Source organism: Lepidochelys kempii, chromosome 9 (assembly GCF_965140265.1).
Source record: "Lepidochelys kempii isolate rLepKem1 chromosome 9, rLepKem1.hap2, whole genome shotgun sequence".
NCBI lineage: Eukaryota > Metazoa > Chordata > Testudines > Cheloniidae > Lepidochelys > Lepidochelys kempii.
The window spans coordinates 67,418,260-67,429,698 of record NC_133264.1 but is presented as its reverse complement, the minus strand read 5'-3'; the positions used below and the strand labels follow the sequence as shown (position 1 = coordinate 67,429,698).

Genomic DNA, 11,439 nt, shown 5'->3' with positions numbered 1-11,439 from the left:
CTGACAGTACAACTGTAGAACACCAGGTTTCAGAGTAGCAGCCGTGTTAGTCTGTATCCGCAAAAAGAAAAGGAGGACTTGTGGCACCTTAGAGACTAACAAATTTATTTGAGCATAAGCTTTCGTGAGCTGCAGCTCACTTCACTGGATGCCACAAGTACTCCTTTTCTTTTTGTAGAACACCACACATCTACACAGCAAGCTTCCTCAGCATTTGCTCTGAGAAAAGCTAAGCATTAAGATGCACTTTCCCATTTAGTGGCCTCTCTTGTCCAACTACTTCACTTTAATGCCATTGGGATTGCCTAGTGTTAACCTGGCAGGGGAGATACCATGATCACGGAGGTGGTTTTCCCAGGGTGAGGTTCATCCATTGCACTGTGGGTGTGCTGACCCCTGCGATTTCCCCAAATGCAGGAAACTCGACTGCATAATTTGTTAACTCTCATGGGCGTCAGTGCCAAACGAAGCCAATTTAAGTTAAGAACCTAATTAGGTTGTTTGCCCTTCTAAATGCATGTAAACCTTGTAAACTGGGCTGAAATTCCATTCCCCCCTCCCAGAAAAATACACATTTGGGTCAACTGAAACATTTTACAACTTCATGTCAATTGCACAGAATGGTTTTGATGGGGGAAAATCCCATGAAGTCAAAATATTTCATTTTTTTATTTGACTTCTTTCAAAATTTCTTTTTAGTTTTGTTTAAATAGCATTTTAAAAGCTCAAAAAACAAAACAAAATATTTTGACCCCAGTTTGTTTGGTTTTTTTAAGAACTGCCTGTGAACCAAAAAAAATTTAAAAATCAGTTATTCACTCATGAGTAGTGTGTTGGTTTTTTTACCCCTAGATGTCTACTCCCATTAGAATATTGCTCTATGGTTAACAGGTCAAGTTAGAGATCCAAAACTCCTTGGCGCTGCATGGAAAATAAAACAAACCTTTCCTCCTAAACACTGAAGTACAAAGCTTGTTTTCTTCCCCAACATGAGGCCAAAGTATTCTGGAGGAAACTATCTATCAAGCATCTACTGGTCAGATGTTTCCTCTGATGCATGTAACTAACTACCCTTCGTTATGTTCACGGCATGCACACAGAGACGTTATATAAAAACATAAATTCTGTTCCTGGAAGGTTGCAACATAACACAACTATATTTTTTTAGGATTCAAAATAATTACACAATAACTCAAAAAGAAAGAGAGCCACAAAGCAGACTGCTCCCTAAAACAGAGGCAGAACTCACCCTGCCTTATTCTAGGCTGGCGCTCTGCTCCCTGACTCTTATTTCACACTTCCCTACAAAGCCCTGTAGCCTACAAACAGGACCAGGAAACCCCTTATAAATTAAGAGGCTGTAATTTTAACACAGTTTCTGACACAGGTTCCCTGTGAGGATGGGGTTGACAAGTAAAGCCTTAATCAAAGTATGAGTAGTGTATTTGTTCAGAAAGAACACAAGTACATTCACTCCTGTGTTTAGAACAAGATCAGTACTTCTGGACTCCTCCTTATTCGTTACATTTTTTCTGACCGTGCATCTTGGTCATGTCAGAGCCTTTAATTATCTAAAGAACCACTGTTCACTGTTAATGTGCCATTTCTGAACGCTAGTAAATTAAGATTTGTTTTGCCAGGTTGATCCTCTACATGCTCTGTACCTGGAGATCCCACTTGCAAGAATCCAGTGTTTTAAGCTTCAAGATCCTCAGAAGAGGAGTCTTCATGAAATTCAAGATTGAAGTTAAGATTCTGTATAGCTCCTTTCATTGCCCTCAGAACAATCACTCTGAAAATTTGGGTAATGGAGAGAATTTTTATTGCAAACATGCTATAGTATGAAGTAGGTTGAAGGATGAACAGAGGAAGGTATTGTGAAGACCAAAACAAGCCTTAAAAATAGGTTTGCAATTACTTTCACAGTTTTGTTTTTCCTCTCAACATTGTCTGCATGCTAGGGGTTTGGGGGGCTTTGTCTGGGGTTAATTTGACTACTAATAGGGTAGCTCATTAGTTACTGTCCTGTAACAAAAGTGGCATGTAGATTCTACATGTGCTGAATTGGCAAGAATTTCTCATTTCATACATCCTTAACATTTTGCTTGCTGTGGCAATTCCACAAAGCCAGTAGGCTTCAAGCAGCTGATGAGAAAAAGCTTGGCTAATTGAAAACATTCTATTGTTTGGGTACACTGGGCAGCAGAACATAGACCACTTTTACCACTAATTCCCTTCTTTTCCACTCCTCCCTCCTATTGCACTGCACTCAAAATACAACAGCTCACGGGGACATTAATGAATGAAAAAGCATGCAAGTTCTATACTTCAGCACATTCAACACTATCAGCTTCATTTTCAAGTGGCAATTTTTAAAGAGAAAAATCCAGATGCCATGCCAGTTTCCATGGGTATGGGCTTAAGGGGCATGGTACCAGGCCTTGAGTTGAATAGTCCTCCAGCCCAGGGGCGGATTTACCATGAAACACACAGTGCCCTGGCATGGGGCTCCACAACAACAGGAGGCCCCAGGGCTGGGCACTTGGGCAGCTCAGCACGGATGCATCCACTGCAGGGGGGGCTGCTCCACAGGAAGGGGGTTGGGGGGGGGGTAGAAGTTGTGAGGGAGGCTCACCTGCAGCCTCAGGGGAGCAGGTGGGAGGTGCGGGTGTTGGGAGCGCTGCGAGCACAGGGCAGCCGCGCAGGCGGCCAGAGAGAAGCAGCACTTTGAAGGGGAAACTGCCGCTTCTGTCCGGCTGCTCCGGAGCACACTCTGCTCCTCCTGATTCCTCCAGCCCATGCTCCCAGGGCCGGATTCAGAGAGGGGGTGGGGCTTTAGGGGCTGAAGCCCAGGGCTCCCAGGCCCACTTAGCCCTGGGCTGCAGCCCCCTAAAGCCCTTGCATTCTAGCCCTGCCTGGAGGGGCGTGGGAGGCGGCTCTGAGAATCGCAGCCAACGGGAGCTGTGGGGGGCAGTGCCTGCGGGGCAAGCACAGGGCTGCGCGGAGCCACCTGAACTCTCTGCACCTGCACCCCCAGCACAAAACAGGAGCTGTCCCAGGTAAGTGCTCCACACCCCAACCCCCGTCCCAGCCCTGAGCCCCCTCCTGCACCCTAACTCCCTCCCAGACCCTACACCGCCACCCCAGCTGCACCCTAACTCCCTCCCAGACCCTGCACCCCCATTCCTGCACCCTAACTCCCTCCCAGACCCTGCACCCCCACTCCTGCACCCTAACTCCCTCCCAGACCCTGCACTCCCAGCCCTGAGCCCCAGGAGGAGAATGCAGGGAAAAAAAATGAAAAACGGGGGAGGGACGAGATAAGAGAGTATGCTCTCCCTGAGCGGGGCGGGGTGGGGAGCCAAAAATGAAGCTGAGCACAGGGCCCCACTAACTCTAAATCCTCCACTGCTCCAGCTCCGTTCCCAAATGCACTAAACCCTTTTCTTCCTGAAAAAGAATATTCTGTTAGCCCCATGTTTTATAGTGATCCAACATTTCTCCATTTTCATTATATAGCATTAACAGAAAAGTCTTATCCTTTAATAACGTTAGTGTTACCTAGAAAATTGTTACTGTAGTTTCTAGAACAGGCACACAACCACCAAAGTTGGAGGAGTTCTAAAGCCATCACCACAAGTATTAATGACAACTGCAGCTCTGCACTCTCTTTCATCTCTCTATCTTGATGTGTTTTTTAACCCCACTACTCAAGGTAGCAAGCTACAGCAAAATCTCACCTTAAGACATAGCCAACAGTCAGAAAGATAATCACAGCCACTTCAATAGGTTCTGGTTTCAAAATTGCTTTTAGCTAAGCCAAACCTGAGTAAGAGGATCTTGTTAACATCCTGTGACAGGGTCCTTTTCCAAACAAAGGAAACATGCTTCAAAACCACACAAAATTAACTTAGCAAAGAAACCAACAAGTGATCCTCTAGAGCAACACTCAGAATGCCTGTTTCTTCCTTCTCCCCTTAGGAACTTTTGAATGGATCATTACCATTCTTTGGTGCCCACGCCATCATTTCAATTTAGATCTTAAGTAACTAACAGCCAGATTTTTAAATGTATTTAGACTTTGGTGCACCAAATGTTGCAAGGCCTTTCTGATTTAGAAGCCTAAATTCCATTTTCAAAATGGATTTAGGCGCTGAAGAGCCAAAATGCCACTTGACAGTCAGTGGGATATAGACTTCTAAATCCCTTTTGAAAATGAGATTTCAGCATCTAAATCAGGAAGGCTTTGCAATGCTGAGCACAGTAAAGGCTAAACACCTTCAAAAATCTGGGCCTAAATCAAGGTAAAGAATTCAATAATAATCGCAAGCAAGAAGTGACATTACCATTTGTCACTCTTGCACAGCACTTGACATGTAAGACCATTATTATAATTATAAGCCAATAGCCAAGTGGTGAATGACTTCACATACCTAGTGTCCACTATTGCAGTCAATGTCTCACTTGAAATGGAATTCACCTTCTGCATCAGAAAAACCGCCAAAATAGTATCTAAACTGAGTGAGAGGGTATGGCAAAACAACAAACTGACAGAACAAAGATGTATGGATCGTGTATGTGTTATCAACATACTTTTGTATGGAGGTGAGACATAGACCTTATACTCTCATCAGGAAAAGAGGCTCAATAGCTTTCATATGTGTTGCCTTCATTGAAACTGGAACCTCCTGTGCAGACAGAGTCACCAATACTGACGTGCTCAAGTAGGCCAGTATACCCAGCATGAAAACACTCCTCAAACAGAGACGTCTCCTCTGGCTTCAGCATGTGTGCCAAATGAACGATGGGCACATCCCAAAGAATGTCCTCAACGGTGAATTAGCATCTGGAAAAAGACCCAAAGGATGCCCAAAATTGCGTTTCAAGGATGTGTGCAAGTGAGACCTCAAAGAAATGCACATGGATGTGGATAACTGGGAAGATCACACTTAGGACTGCTACCTTTGGAAACAAGAGCTTAACAAAGGTCTCCGGAGTTATGAGAGGAAGCAGTCCAGTTTAGCAGAGAAGAAAAGAGCTCGCAGAAAGCAGAGCCCAAAGGGTCGAAACATCACCTTTAAACATGACAGACGCAGCAGAGATGGTCTTTTTTGTGTGGGTCTCTTCAGCCACAGCTACCATAAAACCAATTGAGTAAATTCTTTACTTCTCAGGGGTGCATACCCATGGTCTCTCAAGACTACTAGACAAGTGGTAAAATATTCAAAATCTCCATGGGATTTAAGCCAAGGGCCAGATTTTTAAGGTTTTAGGCACCTTAAGATGCAGATAGGCACCTAATGGGAATTTCAAAAGCACCTTGATCCCTAACTCCCAATGTGTACAAGTTCCATACTTAAGCACATTCAGCACAATAGATCCTAGTGGGTATTCGGCACCTAGAATGCAAAATCCCACTATGCACATCTTTAGGTTCCCAAATACTTTAAAAATCTGGCCCCAAATGATTCATCTACTGTTGGAAATGGAATGTAGGAGCCTTTTAAAATTTTACCATAAGCTCTTTGTATTAAAAACGTAACTACAGCCACGACTTTCCACAAACTCAGTGCTACAGTATGGACACCGGCTAGGAAGCAAATGCAAGTTAGCAGATTCACAGGATAGATACACACAACTGTATCATTTGTTCCTGCTAATACACCGCCAATGCACTATTCATGGCAGCTGATTTACCTAGAGTAGGTATAAACTGGATTTCATTAAGCAGATTTCTACATCACATCACTTATAAGCAACATCTTAGAGTTCATCGTTTATAGTTTATAATTTCAGGGCCTTGCCGGATCAACATCTGTGTGTGCAAAAGATCAAGTAACAACAGTGGTCAAGAAAGCTATTTTAGCACCTATACCTGGCCAGGAGGACACAGCTTATCTTTGGGCTGTAGAACATTACCATCATCTACACTTTTGTCGCTTCCAGTGGTGTGGGGGGTTGGTTGGTTGTTTTTTTTCTGGGGGTGGGAGGGAGTATGTTATTTTGTTTTTGTTATAAGTCAATAGGAAATAAAGTTCTTTTCAATGTTCCTTTCTTTTTGTTTCTGTATTAATCAGAAGTGGAGCAGAATGCACAAAAAGAGTGCTGTCACAAGTTGTCATTTTTGGATGCTGAAATAAGTTTGAATACTAGATGGCCTTGTTGCTATATTATCCTCAAGTAGAAACCCAAATTGGCTTGTTATTTCAGCTAGACGCATGTGATTTTTCACCTCTACCTTGAAGACCCCGGGGAGGAAGCTCCCCTCCCCACAGACCAACCTGAGATGGACCCAATCCACAGCAGGAACCAGAACTCTAGGCTGATAAGTTACAGTGGACCCCCCCACACCTTCCCCACGAATATCCCTCTTGCTCTGGTGCTATATGCCTGATTTTTAAGATCCAGAGTATTTTAAAAATTGTGCACTGACGTTTTCTCCCTGGATAATAGACCATGCATTGTGAGTTTGAACTGCAGTGCTGAAGCTATGGCATTGTCATGTCCCATCCCCTTACCAGACTCCTCCAACTTCTCTCCCCTCCTCCATCCAGCATCCATTCTGCTCCACCCTGCAACAGTCATCAAGCAAGACACAGCTATAAATCAATGATGTTATTGATTTCTGTAGAATCACTATTATTTATTGGCTAAACCCCTAGACCTTAAAAACAGATTATTAATGAAAAATCATTGTGCCCCGGTGTCTGTGTATTTATCACCCAGCCATCAGGTAGCAATGATCTCAGGGCCACATGAACTGGGGAAAAGCAAGAGGCAGGTTAGAAAGGACCTGGCTGGGGATGAAACAGTTGTAGAAACTACATAGACTGCGTAGACTGTCGGTCCTTCATCAGTTGAGACTGAGCTGATCACAACACATCTTCCAATCTTCTCTCACTCTGGCCATCCTTCGCCATATCTCCTTGTAAGGAAATCATCCCACCTCTTTGGAGGGCAAACATGTGGCTGTTTCTGTTCTCGCAGATACCACTCGGATATAGCTGCAGTCCATCTGTTGTCGCTGAGTCGGGCCAGATGTCCCGCCCACCACATTTTGATGAGCCTGCTTTCAACAACATCTCATACTCCAGACTGCTGCCTAATTATTTCGTTGGGGATGTGATCGCAGAGCGAAATGCCCAAAAACGTTCATTCCATCGCCCTCTGTGTGACAGACAGTTGATGTTCTTCAATCTTTGTCAGCGACCATGTTTTCACTGCCATATAACATTGCTGGAAGCACAGTCAAGTTAAAAAGATTTGCACAAGTTGTTTTGCTGATCTTTCCTTGGAGGATGTCCTTAATGTCACTGAATGTGCACCATCCAGCTTTTTTTCTGCGTGACAGTTCACCTTTCTGATCGTGGCACATGTGGATTTCCTGGCCCAATAAAATGTATTTATCAACCTCTTTGGATCTGCTCTCCTCCAAGAGTTATTTGGGTTCTTGGCAGAACATCTGATCTCATATATTTTGTTTTCAACCAGTTCATTTTTAATCCTTCTTGACTACTTTTCGCATTCAGTTCTTTAAGCATTCTCTCAAGCTGGGCTGTATTTTCGGCTTTCAGCACTATATCATCTGCAAACCTGAGATGGTTTAGCAGCTCTCCATTGATATAATCCCGCCTTTCAAGTCTGCTCATTGAAAAACCAATTCAAGACAGACTCTGAATAATTTTGGTGAAACTATCTCCTTGTTTCACACCTTTCTCGACTGGGATTTGGAGGGGAGTATCAAACAGCGATATGTCTGTGCTGCAGTCAGAGTTCGCTTCCTTTAGTAGTGTGATATATTTCGCACTGATGCCCTGTTCTGAAAGAGCTTCAAGAACAGCGTGAGTCTCTACGCTGTCGAACGCCCTCTGGTAGTCCACAAAGGCAATGCACAAAGAGAACTTGTATTCCCTTGAATGCTCTAGTAGTTGGTTTAGAGTGAAGATGTGGTCTATCATGCTGTAATTCCTTCGAAAGCTGGCTTGCTCTCTAGGTTGCTGTTCATCCAGGTTTCGTGACAGTCAATTTGTTATTATTTTAGTGAACAACTTGTAGATATGCAAAAGCAGGCAGATTGGGCAATAATTCTTTAGATTTTCTCCATCGCCTTTCTTATGCGGCCAGATGGTATTTCCAACTGGACGATATCTTCTGGATTTCCAGGTAGCAGCTGACCCTTTGGGAGAGAGCCTTCCAAAGTTCCTGACCTCCCACCTTAAGCACTTCTGCTGTCAGACTGTCCTTGCCTGGAGCCTTCCCCTCTTTCATTTGATGGACTGCATGACAGACTTCGCTGATGAGAACCGGGAGTATGTGTTCATTGGTTTGTTGAAGTGATGGCATTGGGTCGTCTATTGGGGATGCAAACAGCTGGGTATAGAAATCCCTGCAGATTGCCTCCATCTCTGTTTGATCAGTTACTGATTCTCCATCCCCGTTCTTCAAAGCCAATAATGATGACCTGTACAACGCCATTCCCATTTGCATTTTTTGAGACTTTTACAATCTTCAGCAGCCTTTAGGAGCTTTTCAGTTAGAAATTTCTCGAAGTCTTTCTTCAACTTCATTTGTATGAGCTTGCAGAGAAGGGAGTACTCAAGCCTGTTGCTGCCATTTATTTTCATTTTCCTCCTCTTCTCCAATAAAGTCTTTGTATTCTCAGAGATTCTTCTGCTAGCTCTTCTTGGTCTTTCACACTCAGCTGATTTAACACACTGTTTCAGTCTCTTACTGAAGTTCTCATAATCGTCTTCGCAGTCGTCCAGGAGGCTCCAATCTTCCCTAGAAATGTTTTCCTTCAGGATTGCCTCATCGAAAGCTAATGGTTGGTGCCTTCTGTTCGCCATACACAGTGCTTTTTTCTCCACCTTCACAGTGAATGTGAGTCTGGCTCTCAGTAGGCAATGATCGCTACAGATATTGAATGATGGCACTACTGAAATATGCTGCATGATGCATCTTCTATCGAACAGAAAGTAATTGATTTCATTTTTTGTCTTTGCATTTGGTATGATCCAGGTCCATCTTCTGTTGGCCTTCTTTTGGAATCACATGTTACCAATGAACATTCTCCTTATTTCTGCCAATATAGCTCGTCGTTCTCCGATACTGTACCTTCCTATGGACTTTTTGCCCTCTATCCCTCTTCCAACCTTGGCATTAAAATCTCCCATCACAATCATATATGTGGAACTCTGAGCAAGGGTTTCCTCCAGTTCTTGATAGAATCCTTCCACATCATCATCTTCGCATGCACTTGTGGGAGCATAGAGCTGGATGATTTTGAGGGTACTATTTTGGTTCAATCAGAGGTAAAGCACCCCGATACGCAATGACTTCAAATGGCATGAGACAATTTTCAAAAACCTTTTCTTGTTTATGATGAATCCAACTCCTCCAACTGTCCTTGTGCCTTCTTCTTTTCCTAGCATGACCGTGCTTCCACCCTTCCAGCTGACCTCCATCTCCTTCTTTCGTCGTGTTTCGCAAACACCCAGCACATTGCAGGCTGTTTTTGCCTTTTCCTCCATGAGATGGTTTATCGATTCCTCCCTTCTCAGTGTTCTGCAGTTATAGGTGCACACTGAGAGAGTTGTCCAGTTTCCTTTTGGCGACCTGGCACCTGAGATTCTCTGCAGCCTCTAGTCGTTTGAATGCCTCACTGCCTCCGGAGTGGTGATCGAGGAACGTGCAAAGAACTGAGACTTGGTTTTCCATGTTGTTTTAGCCATTGTTTTCAGCCACCCGCTGGCTGGGCTGTTAGTGGCACATGTGCCTCCTCAACTTAGCTAGCTTACAGCCTTAGAAAGAGAGATTATACTCCCCTCCACAGAGGAAGCAACCCCCACGCTGAGCTGACAGTCCGACACCTTGATATCATGGTTAGACCTGCTGGAGAATACACTCCGCTACCATCGCTGTCGAACAGCCGGGTCACCGCTGCGCCACATTGAGGCATCGAGGTAGGATTTGCAGCAGTGTAGAAACTGGTAGGGTTTTTTTCTCTCAAGTTAATAACAGCTGTCTTTTGTCCCTTGGAAGAGAACATAGTTTCACTGCTTCTCTCACCTCCACCCCACATCACTGCTTCTCTCACCTCCACCCCACATCTTATCATCCCCTTAAAAACAGGAATCTCAGAGAACAGGAGGGAGAGAGGTTGTGTGGGGGAAGGGGGTGGGATAGGTCCAGGATGGAGGAAGGGGAACAGTTGTAGAACACATTGGTTGACTGAGGAGAAAGTCACAGCAGTCCTTTCTCCCTTGGATGATTACAAAATTTTTACCTACCCAGTGTCTGGCCTCTCCCCACATCAAGCCATTCTGCACAAGCCAGTGGAAATGAAGGTGGGAGAAGCATCCGGCCTGGTGGCTTGATAAACACAGTGAAGTGTCCATGTGCAGCAGACAGGCATGGGCCTTGGGGTACCAAATGATGTTGCAGTCTCTCTCTTTCCTTGTCCATTTCTCCACTGTTAGGCAGGCACAGGGGCAGGATTTTCTGGTGATGCCCAGGCTGTGGTGTGGGACCGTGTTTGTGACTTGCATCTCCCTTTACATGGAAACTTTGTATTACTATATTCCCAACTAGCAATTTCCAGTCAAATTGCCTTCTAAGCCTTGAAAGCATATTTCAGCAAATATCTGATGTAGCAGAAACTCCAGCTGTTTCTTGAGGTTCAACAACAGTGCCAGTCTGTTTTGTCCACCTTCACAGCCAACCAAACCCCTCCAATTAAGCAATTTGTAGAGGGGTAACCATTAGGAGAAACAACTCTATGGCATAGACTGCTGGATCTCCTCCATGGGACTGGAAAATCACATCTCTTTTCCATACCGTTACCTTGAAACTCCTATGTTCTCCAAATGCTGGCCAGTCTTTAAAGAAGAAATTGCAAATTTGTAACATATCCCCAAGAAGCAACTGCCACCCCCTTCCTTGTGACAGTATGAATATTTATGTTTTTTAAAAAAATTAGTGCATTTTTCCGATTAGTAGCCTCTGCTCCTTCATCAGGGGCTGCAAAAGTTGTCCGAGAATCAAGGATTCTAACAGTTCCATTGCTGGAACACTTAAACTTTTCAAAATTGTGACCCTTCCACAGCAAAGTTATGTTATGTGGGGGGATTTTTCAGCTTCTTCCAAAGGAAAAAAAGAAATGCTACCCTCGTCTTTGCATTGCCAGGACCTTCAGCTTCAGAGAGGAAAACCATTCCAGCAGGAATGAATCTCCAGGAGTGAAGGAGCAGTACCCTCAGAGATAGCAAAGGCAGACAGAGAAGGACCTTGGAAGAGATGCTCATAGGGATTGTCAGAAGAAACCAGGAGCATGTTTGAATTCCCCAGGACATGGCAGGAATGGGTTCTTCAGCAGGAAGAGATTTTGATGAAGTGATTCGTGGAACAGGACACATGGCGTAGGGAAAGGGAATATTCCCT

General features: G+C 44.3%; 1 non-coding gene across 1 annotated transcript; it reads left to right on the top strand.

The window, feature by feature from the left end:
- The first annotated feature begins 308 nt into the window (after positions 1-308).
- LOC140917824 (U1 spliceosomal RNA) lies at positions 309-469 on the top strand. The gene has a single exon (XR_012161014.1). It is a non-coding gene; the product is annotated as a U1 spliceosomal RNA (small nuclear RNA).
- The last annotated feature ends 10,970 nt before the right edge of the window (positions 470-11,439 follow it).